At 52.3% G+C, this 25,109-nt stretch overlaps 1 protein-coding gene and 1 non-coding gene across 2 annotated transcripts in view; one reads left to right on the top strand and one right to left on the bottom strand.

The window, feature by feature from the left end:
• LOC120381964 (zinc finger protein 850-like) overlaps window positions 1-25,109 on the top strand; it is a gene marked incomplete at both ends in the record, with an annotated part of 298,933 nt that overhangs the window by 127,284 nt on the left and 146,540 nt on the right. The gene's annotated exons all lie outside the window — the stretch shown is intronic.
• On the bottom strand, window positions 4,098-4,170 carry TRNAV-AAC. Its single transcript has one exon. It is a non-coding gene; the product is annotated as a tRNA-Val (tRNA).

Below are 25,109 nucleotides of genomic sequence, written 5' to 3'. Positions count from 1 at the left end.
CCCTGCCCCTAACTGCCCTCCAGGATCCAACCCCCTATCTAAGCCTCCCTGTTCCTTGTCCCCTGACTTCCTCCTGAGACCCCCACTATAACTGTCTCCCTAGGACCCTACCTGTCCCCTGACCCTTATCCACACCCCACCCCCAGACAGACCCCTGGGACTCCCACGCCCCATCCAACCGCTCCCGCCCCTGACAGGACCCCAGAACTCCTGACGCATCCAACTCCCTCTGCTCCCTGCCTGCTCCAACCCCGCTCCACCCCCACCCCAACCCATCCAACCCCTGCTCCTTGTCCCCTGACCGCCCTCCAGAGGCCCCCACCCTCTGATCACCCCCCAACTATCCAACCCCTCCCCACCTCCTGGCAGCTCTGTCTAGTGGCTGCTCCCACCCACACACTCAAAGTGGCGGAGGAGGTTCCCTCTCCTTCGGGGGGAAGGTTGCCTAGTGGATAAGCCACAGGACTCGGGCTCAGGCGTTCTGGGTTTGCGTCTCTGCTCTGTCACAGACTCCCTGCTTAGCCTTGGGAAAGTCACGTCACCTCGTTGAGCCCTAGATCCCGCCTGCCCAAGGGGGCCAACACTGACCCTGCCTCCTGGGCAAAATCCATCCATGGCTGGGTGATGGGGCGGGGAGAATGAAGATACCAACATGGGGAGAGTTGGGCTGAATTTCTCCACAGCCGGAGAGCGGGAGCCAGCTCCACAGGGGGGATGGGAGCGAGAGGGGCTCAGGCCAGCTCCACACGGGGTGGGGTGGGGTGGGGTGGGGTGGGGGGGGGGCGGGTCAGGGCTTCAGCCTTGTAACTTCTGCCACTAAGGTGGCTGGGGCTCCCGAGCCAGGGACTTCAGCCCCACAGTTTCTGCAAGGGTCCGGGGTTCTCCGCCCTGCCCCAGAGGGGCTCCTCGCCCCCTCCATCCCCACCCGCCCCAGTGCAGCTCCTGCTGGGGCCCGGGGCTTCTCCTCTCCACACACCCCCCAGCGTGGCTCCAGCCCCGTCCGGAGCTTCTCCTCCCCACAACCTCCCCCTATCCCAGCCCCAGCCCAGCCGGGCTCCCCGGGGCACCCGCCGCTGCTGTGGCCAGAGCCGAGCCTGGTGGGCAGGGAGCAGCGATTCACGCGGGGGCCCTGGCAGAGCCCCCAGCCCGAGCGGGGCGGGGCAGCCCCAGGGGAGCGGGGGGGCTCTGCTGCTGCTGCCCCCCCACCGACCCCTGGGGCTGTTTGGGGGGGGGCTCACTCAACTCCCCAGGAGCGGGGGGGGAGCAGCGGAGCGGAGCCTGCCCAGCAAACAGCTGATCGCAGCTGCGCCCAGGCCGCCCCCGGGGAAAAGCTCCGCGGAGGAGGCGCCACAAGCTGCCGGCAGCGGGTCATTCCCGGGGGGGCCGAGCACCCGCCTGCAGCCGCCGCAGCCTCCCCGCCCCCCCGGAAGGGGGGAGCAGCCTCCCCAGCCGGGGCTCAGGGCATTGGGGTGCCGGGGCTCCCCCCATGCGCACGCCGGGGCCCGGGACACTCACACACACACTCTGCCCCGGGGCTCCCCTGGTGCCCAGAGACCGATCAACCCCCCGCCTGCCCCCCGCCCTTCCCCGCCTGCAGCTCCGGCCTCTCCCCTCCCGCCCTGCCAGCCGCACCCAGGGGAGCCCCGGGCCCAGGCTCTGTCCCCACCTGGAGCCCAGCGGGGCCGGGGGCAGCTCCTGCTGCAGCTGAGAACAGCGGCTCCGCTCCGGCCCGGGCGGCTCCAGCGCTGCTGGCAGCACGTGGCCACCAGGGAGCAGCTGCTGAGCCCGGGCTCCTGCGTCACAATGTGCCAGAGCCCTGCCCCAGGAGCTGCCCTGCCCCGGGCTGTGCCAGAGCCCCGCCCCAGGAGCTGCCCCGCCCTGGGCTGTGCCAGAGCCCTGCCCCAGGAGCTGCCCTGCCCCCGGGCTGTGCCAGAGCCCCGCCCCAGGAGTGCCCCACCCCGGGCTGTGCCAGAGCCCCGCCCCAGGAGCTGCCCCACCCCGGGCTGTGCCAGAGCCCCGCCCCAGGAGCTGCCCCGCCCCGGGCTGTGCCAGAGCCCTGCCCCAGGAGCTGCCCTGCCCCGGGCTGTGCCAGAGCCCCGCCCCAGGAGCTGCCCTGCCCCGGGCTGTGCCAGAGCCCCGCCCCAGGAGCTGCCCCTGCCCCGGGCTGTGCCAGAGCCCTGCCCCAGGAGCTGCCCCGCCCCCGGGCTGTGCCAGAGCCCCGCCCCCAGGAGCTGCCCCCCCTCCGCGGGAGGTGGTCTCCTGCCTCCTACTTCCCAGCACCCACCGCTCCCAGCTGCTCCCTTCCTGTGTCTGCAAACACCCCACACACACACCCGGGGCGGGCTGCAGCGCTGGCTGGGGCTGTCTCCAGTGGCTGAAATTGCCTCCATCTCTAATCACCTGGGGCGGGGGTAGAGGGAACGAAGGGAGGAGATGGGCCCAGGGTGTGAAAGCAGAATTAGGGGGCAGGGAAAGACGGACTGTTTGGAAAGGTGGAAAGGAAACCCTGTCACCGCTCCTGGGTGATCCAGATGGAGTCAGAAGAAGTTGGGCAGCAGAGGCTCAGATAAATTGAGGGGAACCCCCTGGGTGTCCCAGTGTTGGCCAGGGATTGTACAGCACCTAGCGCAATATGGGGTCCCGATCTCAATCATGGTCTGTGCAGCACCTGGGAGCCCTAATGTCTGTTTCCTGATCACAGGCACTGGGGATGGAGTGAGGGAAACCTCAGCACCTGAAGGGTTAATGCAGCCCTGTGTACAGCCCCTGCTAGGGTGACCAGACAGCAAATGTGAACAATCGGGACAGGGAGTGGGGGTAATAGGAGCCTATATAAGAAAAAGGCCCAAATATCGGGACATCTGGTCACGTTAGTCCCTGCTGCTCTGATGAGGGGTTGGCTTAGAGAGTTGTAGTAATAACAGCAGCAAAGAGTCCTGTGGCACCTTATAGACTAACAGACGTATTGGAGCAGGAGCTTTCGTGGGTGAATCCCCACTTCGTCAGATACACCAATAGTCCCATATGGGCTAGTGGTCAGGATTCCTGGTTTTCATCCATGGGGCCTGGGTTCAACTTCTGGTGTGGGAACAGTGCAGAGCTTTTGCCCAGAGTGGAGACAGGAAATGAAAGGAACAGGAAGGGATCTTGCCAGCAGGGGAGTTAGACAGTGTGGGGAGGGGATCCCAGAAGTGGGGTGGGGGGCAGAGGTCTGAGGGGAGACCAGGGAAGGATCCCAGCAGTGTGGGAAGTTGAGAGCACAGGCCTGGCCTGGGGACCTGGAAGAGTGAATGTGTCCCTCTAAACCCATCAACTGCAGACTAGGCAGGACTGGAAGAATTACATATTTGTTGGTAAATGTCAATTTCTGTGTAAACGCACAACCCAATGGCAAAATATTTCCATCGATAATCATCAAAATTGGCAGATGGGCAAAGTAAGAAACATGCTGCTTGATAACTTACCCTGTTGTAGGAGCAGCAGTGATCTGTGTGCTCCATATAACCTGTATGCCCAAAAGGTCGGTTACACTCCCCCCCCCCTGCCCCGCCCCGCCCCATCTCCATCTCCTCTCCCTCTCTGAATGCCTGTGAAGTGGCTTTCCCCCTCCCCTCCCTCCTGCAATGCTTGTGGGATGAAGGGGCTGGTTGAACAGCTGGAAGATCAGAAGAGCTCCTAGATAGACAAGGTGTCTGGGACTCTCATTAGGCAGCATTGTGAAAGCACAGCTGAGCACAGGGCCCCTTCCCCTTTTAAGGACCTGAACCTCATGGCCTGCGACTAGAGATGACTTGGCTGCATCCGGTGGGTCACACTCCACCTCAGCCAGTGTCCATGCAGGGTCCCTGCTCTGGGTGTGTGAGCGCTGCCTAATGAGAGTCCCAGACACCTTGTCTACCTGGAAGCTCTTCTGATCTTCAACCAGCCCATTCATCCCCCAAGCATTGCAGGAGAGAGCGGGAGGAGGAGGGGGAAAGCCACTTCACAGGCATTCAGAGAGGGAGAGGAAGTATAACAGACATTTTGAGCATAGAAATCACTGCTGTTCCTACAACAGCAGGGACAGGCCACTAGGAGCTGAGAAAAGGAAGCCATCCTGTTTCTGCCTGGCTTTGAACCAGGGACTTTTTGCGTGTTAGGCAAACGTGATAACCACTACACTACAGAAACTCTGTGATGGGGCTGTGCCCTTCCCTTCATAAGAACATAAGAATGGCCATAGTGGGTCAGACCAAAGGTCCATCCAACCCTATATCCTATCTGCCAACAATGGCCAATGCCAGGTGCCCAAGAGGGAGTGAACCTAACCGGAAATGATCAAGTGATCTCTCTCCTGCCATCCATCTGCACTCTCTGACAAACAGAGGCTAGGGACACCATTCCTTACCCATCCTGGCTAATATCTATTAATGGACTTAACCTCCATTAATTTATCTGCAAAAAGAACAAAGAGAACATGTGGCACCTTAGAGAATAACAAATGTATTTGAGCATAAGCTTTTGTGGGCTAAAACTCACTTCATCGGATGCATGCAGTTAAAAATTCAGTAGGAAGATATATATATACACAGAGAACGTGAAAAAATGGGTGTTGCCATACACACCATAACGAGAGTGATCAGTTAACGTGAGCTGTTATCAGCAGGAGAAAAAAACCTGATTTTGGGAGGGGAACAGGAGAAAGGACAAAGGAAGGAAGACACGAAGAGAAAAGAGGGATCAGACAGTGGATGGAGCAAGAGGTGAAACAAAAAGGACAAATCCTTATGTCCCCAGTGATTCTAAGAGACAAAATCACAGGTGCAGAATAAAATTCTGCCTCCTTAAGCTCGTGTTTTCCATGCCTAGAATTCAACTGTCACCAGATGGATCAGACTGAACAGGTTTCAAACCTCCAGGAGGCTCTTACCTTCTAAACAGGGATGGCTGTTTTCTAGTAAAATCACTAAAAGGGAAGGAGAAAACTCGAAAGAGGTTCCTCCTGGCGCTCACGTCCGTGAACCCGAATACTCTCTCAGTCCTCAAAGAGAGACCTGGAGAAGGAGACTTGCTGGAGCAAAGCCACAGGGGTCTCTGAGGTTTCCCTGGCCCCTCGCCCCTGTCCTGCCTGGCTGATGTCAGCATCTCTCTGTGAGGTCACCACCTCCCCACCACCTTCGACCAATAGGCTGAGGTCCTGCAAAAGGCCTTTGTGATGTCACTGCTCCACCCCTCCCTTGCTGGGCTAATGTCCTGCCCCTGGCCAGGCACTTTGGAGGTTTGAGCTACTCCCTGTGGATCACCCCACTCAAGGAGCGTTCGTTCTAGGCAGCAAGCCGGCTAGACAGGGAAACATCAGATGCTGCTCCCAATGCTACACTCAGTTTGCCAGAAATTAGTCGACTTTATTGCCAGAAGAGACCATTAGAGCATCTAATCTGACCCCCTGCATATCACAGGCCTCCTGTATGGCACAATAGCTACTTTGGGGGCAAATACATTCCAGAAAGGCATTTAGTCTAGATGAAATGTCATCAAGAGATGGAGAATCCACCATTTTCCTTGATAGCTTGTTCCTGTGGTGAATCATCCTCGCTGTTGAATATTTGTGCCTTTGTTGTAATATGAATTTGTCTCTTTTCATCTTCCAGCCATTGGGTCTTGTTATACCTTTCTCTGCTTGATTCAAGAGCCCTTTAATTCCCAAATCTTTTCTCTCCCTGAAGCACTTCAACACTTCAATGAAGTCACCTTTCAATCTTCTTTTGATCAGCTAATCAGGTTGAGCTCTTTCAATAGCTCACTAGAAGGCAGTTTTCTCCCGCCCTCAGAACCTTTGGTGGCTCTTTGCTGCCCCAGCTCCAATTTCACAACATCTTTTTCAAACGAGGACACCAAAACTGGAGGCAGTATTCCAGTATCAGTCTCACTGATGCCGTGTCACCTCCTGTGACGTTATTGACATAATCTGTATCTGTATAGATCACCGTTGCGACAACTGTTCTATATTTGTAGCCAGTATTGTAGAAAGGTTGTCGTGTAAGGGGTCTATGGAGAGGTTCTGATTGGCTGATTATAATGATGCTATCTCTAGATGTGTTTCATTTTTGTAGTTGAAGTTATGAATATTGGCTTTCTGCCGGCTCACCCGCCCCCTCGCCACTGCCCACCCACTCGCCTCCTCAGCCCCCCTCTCTCACCTGCTATTGTGTCATACAGGAGGCCTGTGCAGGGGGTCAGATTAGATGCTCTAATGGTTTCTTCTGGCCGTAAAGTCGACTAATTTCTGAAAAACTGAGTGTAGCATTGGGAGCAGCGTCTGATGTTTCCCTGCCTAGCCGGCTTGCTGCCTAGAACAAACGCTCCTTGAGTGGGGTGATCCCCAAGGAGCAGCTCAAACCTCCAAAGTGCCTGGCCTGGGGCAGGACATTAGGCCAGCAAGGGAGGGGTGTGGCAGTCACATCACAAAGGCCTTTTGCAGGACCTCAGCCTATTGGTCGAAGGTGGTGGGGAGGTGGTGACCTCACAGAGAGATGCTGACATCAGCCAGGCAGGACAGGGGCGAGGGGCCAGGAAACCTCAGAGACCCTGTGGCTTTGGTTCAGCAAGTCTCCTTCTCCTGGTCTCTCTTGAGGACTGAGAGAGTATTCGGGTTCACGGACGTGAGCGCCAGGAGGAACCTCTTTCGAGTTTTCTCCTTCCCTTTTAGTGATTTTACTAGAAAACAGCCGTCCCTGTTTAGAAGGTAAGAGTCTCCTTGAGGTTTGAAACCTGTTCAGTCTGATCCATCTGGTGACAGTTGAATTCTAGGCATGGAAAACACGAGCTTAAGGAGGCAGAATTTTATTCTGAATTTTATTTGATCCCCACCAGTGACCTGGGCCATCCTTTGGGCTCTCTGGTGAGAACCCTCAGCCTCCCGTCCTCAGTCTCTACCCTGATTGGCTGAGCAGGGAGTTATTGACAGGGAGGAGACTCAGGTCCTTGTTCTCTTTCAAGACCAAGGAAATAAGTCAGAACCAGTTCTATGTTTGACGAATTTTGCTGCTTCTCTGCATTAATGGTCTCTGAGCAGTTCATGATTCTCTCTAACATTGCAGTTCTCCTCAAATTCTTGCTGAATAATTACTGTCACTGTTGTTGGTCTGGAGCTCATCTGAGAGCATTTTATTCAGGTCATTCAGTGTCTGAAATTCAAGATCCGATGGTTAGTTTGAAAATCAGGGCTCTTGGGTCCTATTCCCAACTCTGCCACTGATTGGTTGTATGACCTCAGACAAGTCAATTCTCCTTTCTCAGCCTTAGCTTCTCCCTCTTTCAAGTAGGGATAATAATGATCTGCTCCTACCTACCTCACGGTGGGTGGAGGCAAGGCCGGCTCTAGGTTTTTTGCCGTCCCAAGCAAAAAAAATTTTGGCTGCCCCCACCCCAGCCCTGGGCTCCCCACTGCACCTCCCTGCCACCCCAGACCTGGGCTCTGCCCCCTCCACCTGCAGGGATGGCTGTTTTCTAGTAAAACCTCAGGAGGTGTGTGGGGGGAGGGAAATTCCAGATCTTTCCACCTTCTTCCAAATTCCTCCTAAGGCGCCACTTTGGGGGAATGTGCTCAGTGGGGGAGCGGCAGCCCCCCCTGCTCCCCCCTAGCTACGCTCCTGCTTGTGGGGGCCCCTGCAAGACCCAGGGCCTGGGGCAAATTGCCCCACTTGCCCCCGCCTCTGGGCAGCCCTGCTAGCAGCTCTTCTGGGAGCGCAGGGAAGGAATGACTCCCCCTTCTCTAGCTTCTCCCCGTGGGGCTCTGGGGAGCAGGGAGGGTTGTGTTATAAATTCCATCCAACTCCCTTTGATCCAAGCCAAGGGGCGTCTCAGCTCTGCATGATCCTTGGCAGGGCCAAACAAGGGATGTTTTCCACTGCCCAGGAGACCCAGCCAGGGACTCAAGGCAGCCCCAGACTTTCCTTTCTCCCTTCTGGGAAATCAAGTTCAAGTTCTACAAGGAGCTAAAGAAGCCTCAACCCCGCATCTGAATTAATGTCAATTTCTCACTGCCTGACAGAAACAAATGTCATTTCAATCCCAGGTGAGTCCACTTCAGTCATTCCTCAGCCCGATTTCTTCACCCTCCTGCCTTAGCTTAGGGCATTGCGCCACCCTGTGGGCATTTCATGTCCCTTCTCAGTTTCACACACAGACACAATTTCCTTTGCATGGATCCATGAACAGCAAAACTCCTGTGTCTCTTGTCTGAGCCAGGGCATTCGATTCCATTGACACCTTCTCTCCTGCAATGGTAATGGTCAAACAGAGGGGACGTGGCCACCTTCAGCCCTGGCAGTGAGATATTCCCTCTCCTCTTTCTTCATGCTGATGTTGTTATTCCATAAAACATGAACCATGGAATAAATAGCTGAGTTTACTTCAGGGTGAGGAAAGAAAGGAGCCACCAACTCCCAAAAATCTCAGTGCCCCAGAGAAAAGCTGCCCCTGTTATTGGAACTAATGATGTGCTGAGATATGTTGGGAAAAGGGACTGTCTGAATTGCCAAGGCAGGAAACGAACAATCTACAGCAACATCATTAACCACAGACACACTCTAGCCATGCTCCAGCCAGTGGGGAAATGGGCAGGAATTCATAATGTCAACTATAAAAATGATACACATCTAGAAATAGTATAATTATAATCAGCCAATCAGAACCTCTCCATAGACCCCTTATGCGACAACCTTTCTACAATATTGGCTACAAATAGAACAGCGGTCGCAATGGTGATCTATACGGTTACAGATTATGTCAATAACGTCACAGGAGGTGACACGGCATCAGTGAGACTGATATTGGAATAGCCTCCAGTTTTGGTGTCCTCATTTGAAAAAGATGTTGTGAAATTGGAGCTGGGGCAGCAAAGAGCCACCAAATGTTCTGAGGGCTGCAGAAAAATGCCTTCTAGTGAGCTACTGAAAGAGCTCAACCTGCTTAGCTTATCAAAAGAAGATTGAAAGGCGACTTCATTGAAGTGCTGAAGTGCCTTAATGGAGAGAAAGGATTGGGTATTAAAGGGCTCTTGAATCGAGCAGAGAAAGGCATAACAAGACCCAATGGCTGGAAGGTGAAAAGAGACAAATTCATATTACAACTAAGGCACAAATATTCAACAGTCAGGATGATTCACCACAGGAACAAGCTACCAAGGAAAGTGGTGGATTCTCCATTTCCTGATGTCATTTCATGAAGACTAGATGCCTTTCTGGAATGTGTTTGCCCCCAAAGTAGCTCTTGTGTCATACAGGAGGCCTGTGATATGCAGGGGGGGTCAGATTAGATGCTCTAATGGTCTCTTCTGGCCATAAAGTCAACTAATTTCTGAAAAACTGAGTGTAGCATTGGGAGCAGCGTCTGATGTTTCCCTGTCTAGCCGGCTTGCTGCCTAGAACGAACGCTCCTTGAGTGGGGTGATCCACAGGGAGTAGCTCAAACCTCCAAAGGGCCTGGCCAGGGGCAGGACATTGGCACAGCAAGGGAGGGGTGTGGCAGTGACATCACAAAGGCCTTTTGCAGGACCTCAGACTATTGGTCCAAGGTGGTGGGGAGGTGGTGACCTCACAGAGAGATGCTGACATCAGCCAGGCAGGACAGGGGCGAGGGGCCAGGGAAACCTCAGAGACCCCTGTGGCTTTGCTTCAGCAAGTCTCCTTCTCCAGGTCTCTCTCTGAGGACTGAGGGAGTATTCGGGTTCACGGATGTGAGCGCCAGGAGGAACCTCTTTCGAGTTTTCTCCTTCCCTTTTAGTGATTTTACTGGAAAACAGCCATCCCTGTTTAGAAGGTAAGAGCATCCTCGAGGTCTGAAACCTGTTCAGTCTGATCCATCTGGTGACAGGTCACTTCCCTTCTCTGTACCTCAGGCTCCTCCCCATCTGCCCAATGGGAACAGGGAGAGTTCTCAAACTCTGGTCAGTTGTGAGCCTGGTTCTGACCTGGGTCCCACCTCCTCTAACACAGGATCATGTGCAGAACATGGGAGCTCTGGCTTGTCCTAAATGCTGTAGAGTGTGAGTTCCTGGGAAAGGGCAGGGGGGTGGGAGCAAGAGGAGAAAGGCAGAGACATTGGAGACGAGGAATTGGGGGGGAGAAGAGAGAAAATAAATGATTGAAGCAGAAGAGGTGTCCCAACTCCATCTTGCTCATCACAGGTGTTCACAGAGCTGGGTAGCTGCAGGTTTTCCAGTGTCAAGTCTGAACTTTGATTCTAACAATGTGCGTTGAAATATCAAGGATCTCCACATACCTGATCTCTTCCTCCCCTTTTTGTATTAATTTTTATTTTTACGTGTTTGGCTTAACTGTGATCGTCTCTTTCCCCACCTGTATTGCAATTTGGGGGTTATGTTTCTTGTGCCTCCCTTTTATTCATGTCATTATAATTGTAACAGCAAAGGAATCTGCAGGAGCAAAAACTGACTCAAAACTTCATTTCCCATCATGCCGAACATCCTACAAACAGCTCACGCAGCTGGAATTATAACACGCAAGGCCAGGGGATGGGAGATGCAGGTTTCCAAGTGTTCTGTCTTTCTCAGATGACACATTCCAGCCCCTTGTGTGCCTCCATCCTGTATGATCTGCTGGACTTCGACACATTTATTGTCTCATTCTCTAGATAATGTGATTGTAACACAACGTGACTGAAATTAAACCACTTCCAGATGAGGAAACAAAGGAGAAAAGCCATTATTGCATTGGCTGGGAATCAAACCCAGATCAACTGCTTGGAAGGCACCTATGCACACCACTATACCACCAATGCCTCTGGCAGGAGTAGTTTTCCTGCAGGCTCTGTGTGCTGGCAGAGGGAGTAACACATGACCACAGAGTTAGTGAGCAGGGTGGATGGGCTGGAAGCTGCCTGACAGCTGGGAGCAGAGTTACCATCCCAGAGTGACTGAAAGGGAGCGAAGGTGAAAACAGATCTCACTGGGAGCTGGCCCCACACCCGCCCCACCCCTAGGAGAGGGGAACTGAAGCTCAACTTCAATCACAGAAAAATCTTCCCTGAGGAGGAAGGGGACAGCTTGTGTTAAAGACCAGGTTTGTGTTTGTTCCTGCTACATACGGAGGGGCTGGGTAGTGCTGATTCCAGCCCCCAGACTCTGGGAGGATAAGGAACAAATTCAGGCTGCCAGTGAGGGAGGGAGATGATCTTTTGACAGTGACGGACGCCTCGTCCTAAAGGCCTTTGTCTGCCCCCTTCCAGTGACTGTTTGGCACAGGAATGCAGCCCCCACTCCTGGGTCTCTCCTGGGGAAATAATGTTTCTGTGCAAAACACCAAAGCTTTTAACAGAAAGGAAGAAAAGGAAATGGCCACATGATGGGACTAGGACATAAGGAATGAAACACACATGGGCGGCGAGTTATATACCCACGTGGTGCCCGGGTACCAGCAATATTCAGAGCCCTGGGGCCCAGCTCCACCAAAGTTTGGGGCCGGGTCTCCTCTGGCCCCACCTGCCACCCCGTGCTTCCCCGTGTCCCCGGACCCCTTGCTGGCCCCATGCATGTCCCTGGGCCCCGGAGGGAGCAGAGCGTCCCTGCCTCTTCCATGCAGCTCCATGCTGCCTCCCTGCAGCAACTGCTGCCACAGGGTCCTAGTGCCCCCGCTTCCCAACTCACTGCCAGGACAGACTGACTCTGAGCCTGCCCTTCCACCTCAGACCCTTCCCTTTTCCAGCGGGACCCTCCACCATCACAGCCCCCCCACCCCTGCAGGCACCACTCCTGCCCCATGTTGGGCAAGGAGACAGCCCCATGCCCCACCCCCAGTGAGGCTATAGTCAGGGGCAACAGCAGGGGAGGAGGTGCATGCAGCACCCCCCGGCACCCATAATGGCGGAGGCGAGGGAGATTCCTGGACCTGAGAAGGGCCCTAGGAGCACCTGCAGTGACAGTGGTGGGAGTGAGTGTGCTGCTGGGGGGGGGGGGAATGAGGGGTTCCTCCCCCAGAGCTTGCTGCTGCCAGCAGGGAAAGGGCTGGGGGGAGTCCTCCTTTCTGGCCCTTGTCCCGGAGCAGCCTGCCTGCACCCCAAACTCATCCCCAGCCCTGCCCCACCCCAGAGCCCACACCCCCAGTCAGAGCTTTCACCCCCCCACCACATCCTCAACCTTCTGCCCGAGCCCTGAGCTCCTCCCACACCCCAAACCTCCCATCCCCAGTCCCAGCCAGAGCCTTCATTCCCCACACACCCCAACCTCTGCCCCAGCCCTGAGCTCCTCCCACACCCCAAACCTCCCATTCTCAGTTCCAGCCAGAGTCCTCATCCCCCCCCCACACCCCAACCCTCTGCCCAAGCCCTGAGCCGCTCCCACACCCCAAACCTCCCATCCCCAGTCCCAGCCAGAGCCTTCATTCCCCACCCACACCCCAACCTCTGCCCCAGCCCTGAGCCCTCCAACACCACAAACCCTCATCTCCAGCCCCAGATAGAGCCCTCACACCCCTGCACCCCAACCCTCGGCCCTCGTCCTGCGCCCTCCCACACCCCCAACACCTTCTCCCCATCCCAGACACAGCCCTCATCCCCTGCACCCTAACCTCTGCCCCAGCCCTGAGCCTCTCCAACACCCCAAACCCCAGCCTCAGACAGATCCTCACCCCCACACCCCTACCCTCTGCTCTAGCACTGAGCCTCTCACACACCCCAAACCCATCATACCCAGCCCCAGACAGAGCCCTAATCCCCCTGCACCCTAACCGTCTGCCCCAAACCTGAGACCCCGCCGGCATCCTGAAAACCTCATCCCCAGCACCACCCCACAGCCATCACCCCACACCCCAACCTCTGCTATAGCCCTGAGCCCCTCCCACACCCCAAACCTCTCATCCTCAGCCACACCCCAAACTCCCTCCCAGAACCTTGGGCAGGTGGGGGCGGAGTTTGGGCATGTTCTGGGCACCACCTAAATTTGTCCTAACCTACCGCCCATGGAAAGACAAGATGCTTCTCCCTTTTTCATTGACGTTTAACCTTTTTTGTGGTGGTGTTGTATACCTTTGGGTCCCAGGTGTCCCCTGGGGCGCCGGGCATTGGCCACTTTCGTGAGAGTGGGCTAGTTGAACTGGTCTGACTCTGTTTTGCTGTTCTTTTTTTCTTTCTGATGGTTATGGAATAGACGACCTTCCATGCTACACAGAACTGAAGAAGGGTGCTGGGTTAGCTCCACAGCTTGTCTCTTTCACCAACAGAGGTTGGTCCTTTGCAAGCTCTTACCTCACCCGCCTTGTCTCTCTTGGACACTGAAAAGTGTTTTCTCTCCACTCCCTTGAGAGACGTTAAGTTTCCTTTGGGCAACTATCAGGCTGAAGCAATTGTATTGACTGTGACACTAGAATTGAAGATTTAATATTATAAATAAATGAGTCTAAACCTGAGGTTCTGGTTTTCACATTGGTTTTTCTAACTCTGTTCCCAGTTCTCTTCTAGAAAGGCCTCCAGGCTGCCTGCCCAGCCCAGCAAAAGTGGCCAGGAGAAAGCCCACACTGCTGCTCTTTCAGGTAGTTGAAGGCTGCTATGAACCCCCCCTCACTCACTCAGTCCCCAGTCTGTGGCAGTGCATAGGATTCTTCCATCCTAAGTGCAGGACTCTGCACTTCTCCTTGTTGAACCTCCTCAGATTTCTTTGGGCCCAATCCTCCAATTTGTCTAGGTCACTCTGGACCCAAACCCTGTCCTCCAGTGCTTGGATTCTTTACATGCTTTCACAGAGCAAAGAGCACATGTTCCATGATTTCACAGGGCAGAGTTTTGTGCTATCGGGAGCTTTCCCTGTGTGAATTTGACAGGTGAATCAACATAGAGACACATTGTGACCCTCTCAGGGTGCTGAGGGCTGTGAGTCTCCTTGTTGCCACCTGCCACAAGGAAGAGGGAGTTTGGCATTTGGCAGCTGGATGTTAGTGACCAAACTCACCAGCCTGCTGGAACTCAAGGACCCTCCTCTGAGCTACAGCAGCCACCTTAACCCTTGAGTTCTTCAATGTGTCCCCCTCTGGGGTCCAGCCCATATCACCAGATACCTGGTGAAATCCCAGATCCTCTCTTCCCCAAGTATCCCAGGTTACTAGTTTTACTGTGGACCATTGCTACTGTATCTCACACAGCACCTGAGTACAGTTATCGAACAAGTAAAACATTTATTTAACAACGGAGAGAGATTTAAACAGATAAACATGAGTGATGGAAACCAACTGTTACCACTAAACAAAGGCAGAAAATGATAGAATAGAAAGGCCAGCACAAAAAACAGAGAGAGGAACAATAAGATACTAAAAGGACAAAGGTTGGAACTCTCCATTTCTCTCAGTCTTTGGATTGATGGGTACTAGAGCTGTAGCAACAGTTGAGGAACCAGGGTAAATTAAATCTAAGGTTTGAGCTGCTAGTGAAGCATTTCCCACACTCACTGCATTCACAGGGCCTCTCTCCTCGTGGATTGTTTGATGCGAACTGCGATTGAAGGTTTTCCCGCACTCAGTGCATTCATAGGGCCTGTCTCCTGTGTGGATTCTCTGATGTTGAGAAAGGTTTGAGCTGCTAGTGAAGCATTTCCCACACTCACGGCATTCATAGGGCCTCTCTCCTCTGTGGATTGTTTGATGACTAATAAGGTGCGAACTGCGATTGAAGGTTTTCCCACACTCAGTGCATTCATAGGGCCTGTCCCCTGTGTGGATTCTCTGATGTACAGCTAGGGCTGGGCTGTGAGAGAAGGTTTTTCCACACTCACTGCATGTATTTTTTCTCTTTCGCCTGAGAATATCCTGCTGTGTTGTGGTTTCCATGAGGATCTTCTGAGTTCCCCAACAGGAAATAAATTTATCCACTTTCTTCCCTGGCTGGTTTCCTTGATCTGTTTTTGGTCTGTGCTGAATCTCCCAGGAGTTTCCCTGCTTATGACTCCTGGACACATTCCTTTTCCATCTTTGCGATAATGCTCTGTTTTTACCCACTGGCTCAACATTTTCAGGCTGAGAATTCTGCTCCTCTTTCTCACATGCCTTTGCATCACCTGCTGTGATAGAGACAGAAACATCAAACAGGGATGGAAAGGGGAAGACCAAACAAAAACAAGTGCTGAAGACAGGTCAAATAAAAATCAGGAGCTGAACTCCCCCAAACTCTTCCCCCAAATAGGAGAGAGGAGGGGGATGAATTCAGCCTTCACATCCCATCCAAATCCCCAGGGGGAAGGGAGGAAGCTACTGCCTGGTGTCTGCTAGGATCTATAGGAAGCCATGAACTATATTTACCCTGAGGATATGACCTCTGCAAGGGACAATAATGAACTGAGAGATCTCCCCAAGAGCTTTGTTGGGCATTCCAGATGTTTCCTTCAGGCACTTACAGATTCTGAGGTGGTTTAATGTTTCCTCACCTGTGCAGGAGATTTCAGGATCTCTCTTCCTTTGAACCCTGGAGGTCTGGGACCCATGGCTCTTCCCCCTGTTCCAGCTGGGAGATCACATCACGCTGGAAAACTAGAAACCCTGCTCAGATGAAAGAAAACAAAGGAGTTCAGTTGATTTCATAAGACTTGGGCATAAAAAAACATTCTATTAATTTAACTTCAGTGCTTACTGTGACCTGGTGGGCCAGGGGCAGTTCTCACTGAAAATGCCAAAGTTAGGGCAGGCTGAAAAAGGGAGAGCAGATGCTCCCAAAACTGCTGGTTAACACTGAAGTTAAACTCACCGACCAGTCACCAACTGTGCCTCTGATCCCCCACACGGGTTATCGAGAAGCTGAAAAAAGAAATCACACAGCCCCCTTTATTGCATCCCTGTTCTCTGACTCCCAATCAGCAGCTAGGTCCAGTACAGTGAGAGGTTATTTAAAAACTCTGCTCACATAAACAAAGTGTTCCTCTGACCCCAAAGGGTCACCCACATCACCAGGTCAGTATAGGTTTGGATATTACCCAAAATTCCATCCTTCCAGACAATCCTTTAGCATCTAAACTAAAGGTTTAAACAAAAGAAAGACAGAAAGAAGTTAAATGGGAACGCAGTCAGATACATTCCAAAATGGATATATCAGGTTCTTAGCAGTATTGGTGACTTGAAAGTCCGTCTGGAACACATCCACAGTTTGGATGGGTCATTCAGTCCTTTGTTCAAGGCTTCAGTTTGTAGAGAAGTTGCTCCAGAGGTAGGAAGGGGGATTGAAGACAAAATGGAGATGATGCAGCTGCCCTTTACATTCCTTTTGCCATGTGTCCTGTACTTCCTGTGTCCCAAACACAAGCTTCAAAGCACGTGGCATGGAAAAGCCTTGGAGTTCTCATTACACAGGCATACCCCGGCATGTCTTGCTGACTCAATAGGTGAGCCTTGGTCCTTTCCATGGGCTTATTGTACAGCTGATGATCGTCAATGGGCCATCAAACAGGCTAGGCAGTGTTGATGCCAATATGTCTGGGGGTGTCACCCAGAAACACTGCACAAGTCTGGAAATACAGATATACCCTACATATCTATAACTCACAATACAAAGGTGATACAAACATAGAAACAATATTATCATACTTGGCAAATCATAACATTTTTACTGACACCTTACATGGTATATCGAGCACGATTCATTGCAATTTTATCAGATTATATTATTATTTTATTATTAATACCAAAGTGTCTCACAATTCCATCCAGTGTCACACTTGGTAAACCAGTAAATTCCCAGGACCAGTTCCCAGGGCCTTGAAGATGCCGAACACTATGCTTATGAGGGATTGAAATACCCACATATCTGCTGGGAACACACACACAGACACTGTGTCACTGTGCTCACTCTTCTAGAAAATCATGATCAATTTTGTACACAGTATGGCTTGTGAAGTATCATTTGAAAATGCATAATCTACTGAATATTATCCTCCTTTAAAGCCTTTTAAAGCTTAAAACCCCAAACAACGACACATATGTTGCACGTTAATTACCTTATTTGGAATATATTGCAAAATATGATGCAAGCAATGTTGGAAATAATTAAGAAAGGGACAGATACGACAGAATATATCATATATCATAATTGTAAAAACAGCAAATAAATCCATGATAGACCCACATCTTGAATACTGCATGAAGATGTTGTCGCCCCATCTCAAAAAAAGATATATTGGAATTGGAAAAGGTTCAGAAAAGGGCAACAAAAATGATTAGGGGTATGGAACAGTTATGCCAGACCTAACCCCCAGTTTCACTTGAGCAAACAGGAGCTATTTGACACTGTGCGATACGGCTCCTGTGCTCTGTTCCCAAAGTGTTCTGCAGCAGGGGAGGGTCTCTGGTAGTGTGTGTGTGTCACTGGCATATTGGGGTGATGCTGAAACAGGACAGAGTAGAGGTGGCATCATGGGGCTGGCATGAACCATCTCTCTTCATTTTCCCCTTCCAAGATCCGAGGGGACAGGAACCCTTACCCAGCAAGGTCACCTCTTTCCCCATGCACAGCCCCACTATTTGTGGCAGAGAGGAGCCAATCAAATGGAAGCTCTGGGTGGATCCCACTCAACAGAGTCCCACCCCCACCCCGCTCAGCGTATCCAACAAATACCAGGGTGAGGGGACGAAGAGAGAGCCCCTTGTCTCTCCCAGCAGATCCATCACACACCTACTGGCCACCGACTGATACAGGAGATGGAGCCCCTAGCAGGGTCCAGGGAGAGCTCCCTGGTAGGAAGCCCAATAGCCTCCTCCTTGTGAGGAGCGGGATATGAAGGGAGAGGCAGCTCCAATAAGCCTGACTCATGGGTGCCCCCTTCATATCTCACAGCAGCCGCTGGTTAGTGAGGTCAGGCTCCAGCACTGGGAGTCTGGGAGTCTGGTCAGTTTTACCAGCCCCATGTAGGTGGGCTATTTTCTTTCTTCACAAATTAGGACATTTCCACCTCCGAACTTCCTGGGTCTGTACCTAGAATCTAGGCCACTTATTAAATAACTCCCAGCAGGTTTGCTACACCCTGGCCTCCTCCTTTCCCCACGCTGTGCATTTCCTGCCCCGCTCCAACCTCCAGACCAGACTGTGCAAACCTTCCCATCTCCAGTGTATTTGCTCTCCCTCTCCTCCAGCAGGAACCCACCAGCAACCCCCCGATAATCTCTACCTGAGTTGGCTCCACTGCAGCCATTTCTCTTCCCTGTCCCACGCCAGGCTGGGATGCGCTGGAGCAAAACATGGACGTCATTCTGCAGCCTGTCTGGGGGAGAAGGGCAGTTGTGGGTGTTTCAGAACCGGTTTTAGTTAATTTCACATCATAATTCCCCCAGGCCCTTTCCCTGCAGACAGACACGCTAGATTCTGCCATGCTGGGAAATGCTCAATCTGTTTATTACAATGTAGACCTGGCCCCTGCTGCCAGGCTAAGCCCACAGAGACATTTTTAATCTCCCTTCTCCCTCCCCTCACCCCACCGGCCAGAGAACCCCCACCAGATCTTCATTGCCAGGTTGGGAGTCCCAAAGTGTTTTCCCTCCCCAAGAGACCCCAACAGCCAGAGACCCCCCAAACGGGACCCCCACTGGGACCGCCGTCCCTCACTGCCTGCCTAGGATCCCCGCCCTCCAGCAGGATCTGCCCTGCCTTTTGCCTGGCACCCCCTCCTCCCCCCTGCGGGATCCCCTGATGCTTTACAGGGGCACCCCCTGGTAGCACCGGGGATTCTCCCACACACACTCTGCGCACTGGGCACGGCAGCAATCCCAGGAGTCTGTGGGGGAAGCCCAGACAGAGCCCCTGACTCAGCACCAGGCTCCCTCTAACCCCCTGTCCCGCCTCCCCAAGAGACGCCCACCCCAGCTGTTCTGCAGCCCCCAGCGATACCCACCTCCAGGACCCACAGCCTCAGGGCTGGGCACATCACAACCACCCTCTGAAACCCCAAATCTCCAGAACCCACCAACCTCACTAGGGTACCCCCTGCCCAGCCACCCAGAGGCCTCCCCCCACCACAATCCCCCTTCAGCTGCTATCTCCCCCCACAGCTCCACCCCCACCCCCCCAGCAACACTGTTACCTCACAGTGCCTGAGAAGTGGCTAGAAAGTGACCACCGCCCCCTGCTGGCCAGTCACACAGGCAGAGGGAGCCCTGGGGGATGCCTCTTGAACTGGAGAATGGAAGACCTGGAGGGACAAAATAGATAAGAAATGTCCATGGCCTGTCACTACCAAATAATGGCCACCATGGATCCACCCCAGAGGTGGCTGCATCTTAGCACTGCGGGAAGCAACCCCTCACCAAGGCCATTTGCCATGGGGTTTGGGATACTTCTCAACTCACACTGCACTCAGAGTGACCTCATCATCCCGTGCCAGCTGGTGAAAAGGGTCCAGCCAACTCTTCTGTAACTGGTTGGGAACCACTGACCCCCCAAACAGGGGGAGGCCTCTGGCTTTGATGTGTATTAAATATCTGGCTGGTCTCTTTCTTTGGCAAACATTTTAACAGAGGTAAAGGAGGGACCAAATGATTCACAAAGGAGTCGGGAAAGATGATCTCTGGGCAATTTCACCCCCTGCAACCTCCAGGATGGAGAAGAACTCAGGCAACGGGTTCCTCGAAGGAAGAAGTTGCTGGGATTTAGAAACACGGGGAACAGCCCCAAACCCGATAGGATTTTTAACTGACATTTGATAATGACACAGAAAGAGGCAAAACCTGAGCTTTGAGAGCAACGTTCAGAAATGAAAGAGTTCCCAATCTGAGAGATTTTGGATCCATTTTGCAAATTATAGAGAGGAAAGTGGAAAATCAGAGGGATTTTATATCAGTTGTTGATAGGAGGTAAAATCTGAGTGTTTCACATCAATATTTGATAAATGAATAAAGAGGAAATTGGCAACATTTGCAAACATTTTATATCCATGTTCAAGAATCTGAGAAAAGGTGTAAATCTGAGATTTTCTTAGTATTTTATAATTAGAGAGACAGGGGAAAAATCTCAGGGGATATTCAATTAGAAATAGACAACTAGAGAGCAGTGGGGCAAATGTTTAGGGTATTTTATATGAATCTTTGAGATTTGCAAAGCAAATGTGTCACAAACTGCGTATTTGATAACATGAGAGAAAACCACCAAGATCTGAGGGGATTTTATATTGCTGTTCACGAACTAGTGGAAAAGGGGGACTGTTGGACTGGATTTTATACGACTGTCCAATACATAAACACAAAGTAATGGTTCCCCCCACCCCCACCATTGCCATGGGCAGCAGGGAGCCCTTTGAGGAGCTGATTAAAAGGGCAAGGGAGGGGGAGCTGGAAGGTCCCTGGATAAAGGAAGGGGGCAGCAGTGGGGGATGGGCGGGTGACTGGCAACTGATGGTTGGGGGCAACTGTGCTGGTTGTTAGGGGGCAACAACTGGGATTGGGAAACTGGGGTCTGGGCAGGCCCCATGGGGGACACATGCGCCTCCCTTCCCTGCCCTGGCAGAGACCCGGCATCTCCTAGAATATCAGGGCTGGAAGGGACCTCAGGAGGTGTCTACCCCAACCCCCTGCTCAAAGCAGGACCAATCCCCAACTAAATCCCCAAATGGCCCCCGCAAGGAGTCAGCTCCCAGCCCTGGGTTTAGCAGGCCAGTGCTCCAACCACTGAGCCATCCCACCCCCACTCCAGGGGCAGCCATGTGCTGGGGAATGACTCAGGGCGACAATTTCCCACCTACACAAGGAGAAATCGCTGCAGATAAAATGGGTGGGAAAATGCCCCTCACTAGAGAAGATTTTAAACTGACGTTTGAGACTCATGGGGAGAAGGGGGGAAATCGGGGGGGACGGGAGAGCTGATCATTGGAGGGGAAAGGGGGGAAATCGCCCCAGATTTTATAGCCCATGTGAGTCACTGAGAGAGAAAAGGGGCAGAACTAGAGAGAATTTGTATCGGGGCGAGAGGCAAGTGGCACAAAAAGGGACAGGAGCCAATTAACCCCCCTCCCCCTTTGCCCGCCACTCCCCCCCCCCCGGGAATTTCCTGGCTGCCCAGAGACAGTTCAACCCCGCGTCCCACCGACCTTCCTCCCTACAACTCCAGCTTCTCCCTCCTGCCTGACACCCCCATCTCCCCCCACACCACAGGGGATCCCCCCCCAACAGACCCCAGTCTCTGCCCCCCAAAACCCACAGGGGCTGCGGCAGCTCTGAGGCTTATCCCAGGTGCCCCCGGGCCGAGTCACATTCCGGCCCCGCCCCAGTGCCCCCCCCCCGGGGTCTCTCACTCCCCGGGGGGCTCCGTGGGAGGCTGGACACCAGGGATGCAGGACGGCAGGAATGGGGGTGACAGGCCTCCTGTTCCTCAGTCTCACGGCGGGACCCAGGGGGCTCGTCGCTCTCCGGCTCGGGAGCGCTGGGAAGACCCGACCGTGGAGGGGCCGTCGCTGGGGGGGACGGCCCCGCGCAGGCGCTGAGCACGTCCTTATATCACTTCTGTGGTGGGAAAAGTGCTGAGGAGATGGAACGCTGAGGGCTGGTTTTGGCGGGAAAAACCGGTTTGGACTGGTTTGAGCCTGTCCCCTGATGGTAAACAAGTCCCCTCTCAGAGATGGAGTCCAGGGGTCAATAGTTCATATGCTCCAGATTGGATCTTATTGTAAAGCCAGTGATTTACCTCATAAACATCTTATTAACCAATTAATTAAACCTATTGAACAGTTTATACTTCTCACACCTAACAATGAGATACAAAAAAAGAACACAGACAAACCTTGTCAGTAACGGCTAATGTCCCAACTCTGCGCTTGTTGCAGGGCTGCTGCCCAGGGACGGGAACCTCCTGGCACCCAGCCTCCACAATCACTCAGGCTGCACTTTCTGCATGACTAGGTGCTGGCTGAGGGGGGCGTGGGAATTGGTGGCCTCTGCTGCAGGTGATGGGAATCGCAGGTATTTAAAGCCATGGCCTAGAGGAGGGAAGTGCCTGACTCCAGAGTCTGCAGCTGCCTAGGGCCAGGGCTGAGGATTTAGAGTCCCTAGTGCTGCCGTTGCAAGGTTCAAGCACGCTCAGCCTTGGCATTGCCACCCCTCCTGCGGCTAGTAGCTGCAGGTGGCTAAGGCTGGCCTCTGGGAACTGGCCCCATGGCCGTAGCCAGAGAAGCTGCAGGTGGCTCTGTGACTACTGGGGCCATTAAGCTAGAGCAGCTAAAGACACTGGAGTTAACCTCAAGGAACAGAGGTCACCAGTAGGACAGGAATGTCAAGGGGAGCAGGGAAAGAGGGAGCAGGTCAGGCTGGCAGAGGGAGCTTCCAGCTGGGTGGGAGCATGTCCAAAGTGGAAAGGAAACAAGTATGGGGAGAGGTGGTGGTGACCAGGTAGCAGACTAGCATGTAGATGGGAGCAGAGGGAGAGAGGCTGGTGGCTTCAGATTCCCAAGGGCTAAGCCCTGACTTTGGGGAGATGGTGTTTGCAGGTGGTTGGCTCACATGGCAGGATGGCTGCTGAGGGAGGGATCTGTCAGAACTGATCAGGTATCTGCTGGCTTTAGAAGTCTGAGCTGAGACTAGGACCACATGCCATGACTGGTGACATGGGGGGTACTGGAGACATGGCTAGAGAAGGTCTGAATGAGGAAGGAGATAAATCTGTGGGGAGTTTCCTTGATCACTATGAAAGTTCTGCTCACTGTGGACACTGGTAAACCCACATGGGTGTACAGCTCAATGAGAAAACCCGGGGGCTGAGGGAGCTGTGTATGGCAATGCATATAGTCATGTAGGGGTGTGTGATCAAAATGAAAAATGTCTCTGAGGTTCAGTAGCGGGTATGCTATGGCACCAATGGCACTGCCCCATAAGGCCCACACTCGGAGCCCACAGTGACTATATAGGGGCCCACAAGTATGTTTGGTACCAGGACCACAGAAGGTTAATCCGGCCCTGACAGCCTGAGCACTATTTCAGCCCCCCAGTTTTGGGTGGACTTCCCCACAGTGGGAGCTGCAGAGCCCTCCTCCGCCAACCACACACACACACCCCTCCCTCCTGGTGTTGGGAGGGGAACAGGAGAAAGAACAAAATAATCAAGAGAAGAAGAGAAAGGAGGGAGGGATGGAGGAAAAGGTGAAACAAAAAGGACAAACCCTAATGTCCCCAGCGATTCTAAGGGACAAAATTCCAGGTGTGGAATAAAATTCTGCCTCTTTAAGCTCGTGTTTTCCATGCCTAGAATTCAGCTCTCACCAGATGGATCAGACTGAACAGGTTTCAAACCTCCAGGAGGCTCTTACCTTCTAAACAGGGACGGCTGTTTTCTAGTAAAATCACTAACAGGGAAGGAGAAAACTCGAAAGAGGTTCCTCCTGGCGCTCACGTCCGTGAACCCGAATACTCTCTCAGTCCTCAAAGAGAGACCTGGAGAAGGAGAGTTGCTGAAGCAAAGCCACAGGGGTCTCTGAGGTTTCCTGGCCCCTCGCCCCTGTCCTGCCTGGCTGATGTCAGCATCTCTCTGTGAGGTCACCACCTCCCCACCACCTTGGACCAATAGGCTGAGGTCCTGCCAAAGGCCTTTGTGATGTCACTGCCTCACCCCTCCCTTGCTGGGCTAATGTCCTGCCCCTGGACAGGCACTTTGGAGGTTTGAGCTGCTCCCTGTGGATCATCCCACTCAAGGAGCGTTCGTTCTAGGCAGCAAGCCGGCTAGACAGGGAAACATCAGACGCTGCTCCCAATGCTACACTCAGTTTTTTAGGAATGAGTCGACTTTATGGCCAGAAGAGACCATTAGAGCATCTAATCTGACCCCCTGCGTATCACAGGCCTCCTGTAGGACACTTTTGGGGCAAACACATTCCAGAAAGGTGTTGTGGAAAAAATTGACCACACCTTTGAATTTAGAATCAGGCAGCCTGAGGCACTTTATTGGAGTACAAGCATGCATGCAGGGAGAGAGGTAGCGTATTCCCTATAAGGGTTAAGCTCCCCTCTGCCTGTTTCAATTCTTATCACGCTTATAAAGGTTAAAACCGCAAATTAGCATTTTCTTAAAATTCCCTTATTTGGGAGTAACACTTATAACATAAGCAAGCTACTGCAATCTTCTTCCATATATGGTTTTTCCTTTCATTGTTTCTGGGCAGTTTTCGTTGGTGGTCTGCCAGTCTTAAGACCCTTTCTCTGCGGTTACTTATGCCAGCTAAAATTCATACAGAAAGCAAAAACAAGCTGAATACTCCTATCTTATTTCCTTCTTTTGGTTCCTCATTTTCCCTGAATGCCCTCTGTACAGATAAACATATTAAAAGCAGAAATGCAAACCTTGGCTTTATATATAACATTTGTCTAGACTATAGGCCTTTGGGCCTAATACAATAAATGCTGCAAGCAAATAATAACCTAGGCTGGACAGGGGGGGCAAATTTTCCCTATCATCTGTTTAAAAAGGTAACAAAACAATGTGGGAAACAGAACCATTCATATTATCTGGATGGTCTCCCACAACTACTGGCATACTAATGTTACTACCCCTAATTGTTTTTGGTTTTAAATTGTATGTGTTTAATTAAAATGTTTAAAATATGCTGGTAAATAAAACAAATGTATGCACAGCTAAAGCCACAGGCCCAAATCACCTCCCAGTATTTTACTACATAAGAAGTGACACTGGCGATTGATAATCTTAGTGTCAAAAGGGGGATATGTAGGAGCTGGACTTTATAATGTATAATTTGATTTCATCCTACCAGCCACCCTTTTTGAATAGCAGAAAGAAATGACCCTCTGGGACTATAAGATTCTGTTTTCCCATATGCATTACAAATTGGGCCCTCTCTAACTCTTTGTTTTAAGATTTAGGTAGTAAGAGACAGGATTCTCTATTGTGTCTATGTTAAGTAAATTAGAGAAACATTGAAGGCCTGGGTCTCAATGTAAATTGTCTTGGTTAATTGTAAAACTTAGCAAGGTTTAATTTGCAATGCCTTTTGCTCAATATAAAATACTACTGTTTGTATTCTCAATCTGTTTGTGTGAATGAGGAATGAATGCATCAGGAAAAGATAAGGTGTGAAGGCCATTGTTATAGCCAGAGTCAAGAAAAGAAGCAAAAAGACTTAAAGAGTATCAAAGAATCATCAGGCACTGCTTACTACC

This window comes from Mauremys reevesii, linkage group 14 (genome assembly GCF_016161935.1).
Source record: "Mauremys reevesii isolate NIE-2019 linkage group 14, ASM1616193v1, whole genome shotgun sequence".
Classification (NCBI taxonomy): domain Eukaryota; kingdom Metazoa; phylum Chordata; order Testudines; family Geoemydidae; genus Mauremys; species Mauremys reevesii.
This window is presented reverse-complemented; position numbering and strand designations above follow the sequence as displayed.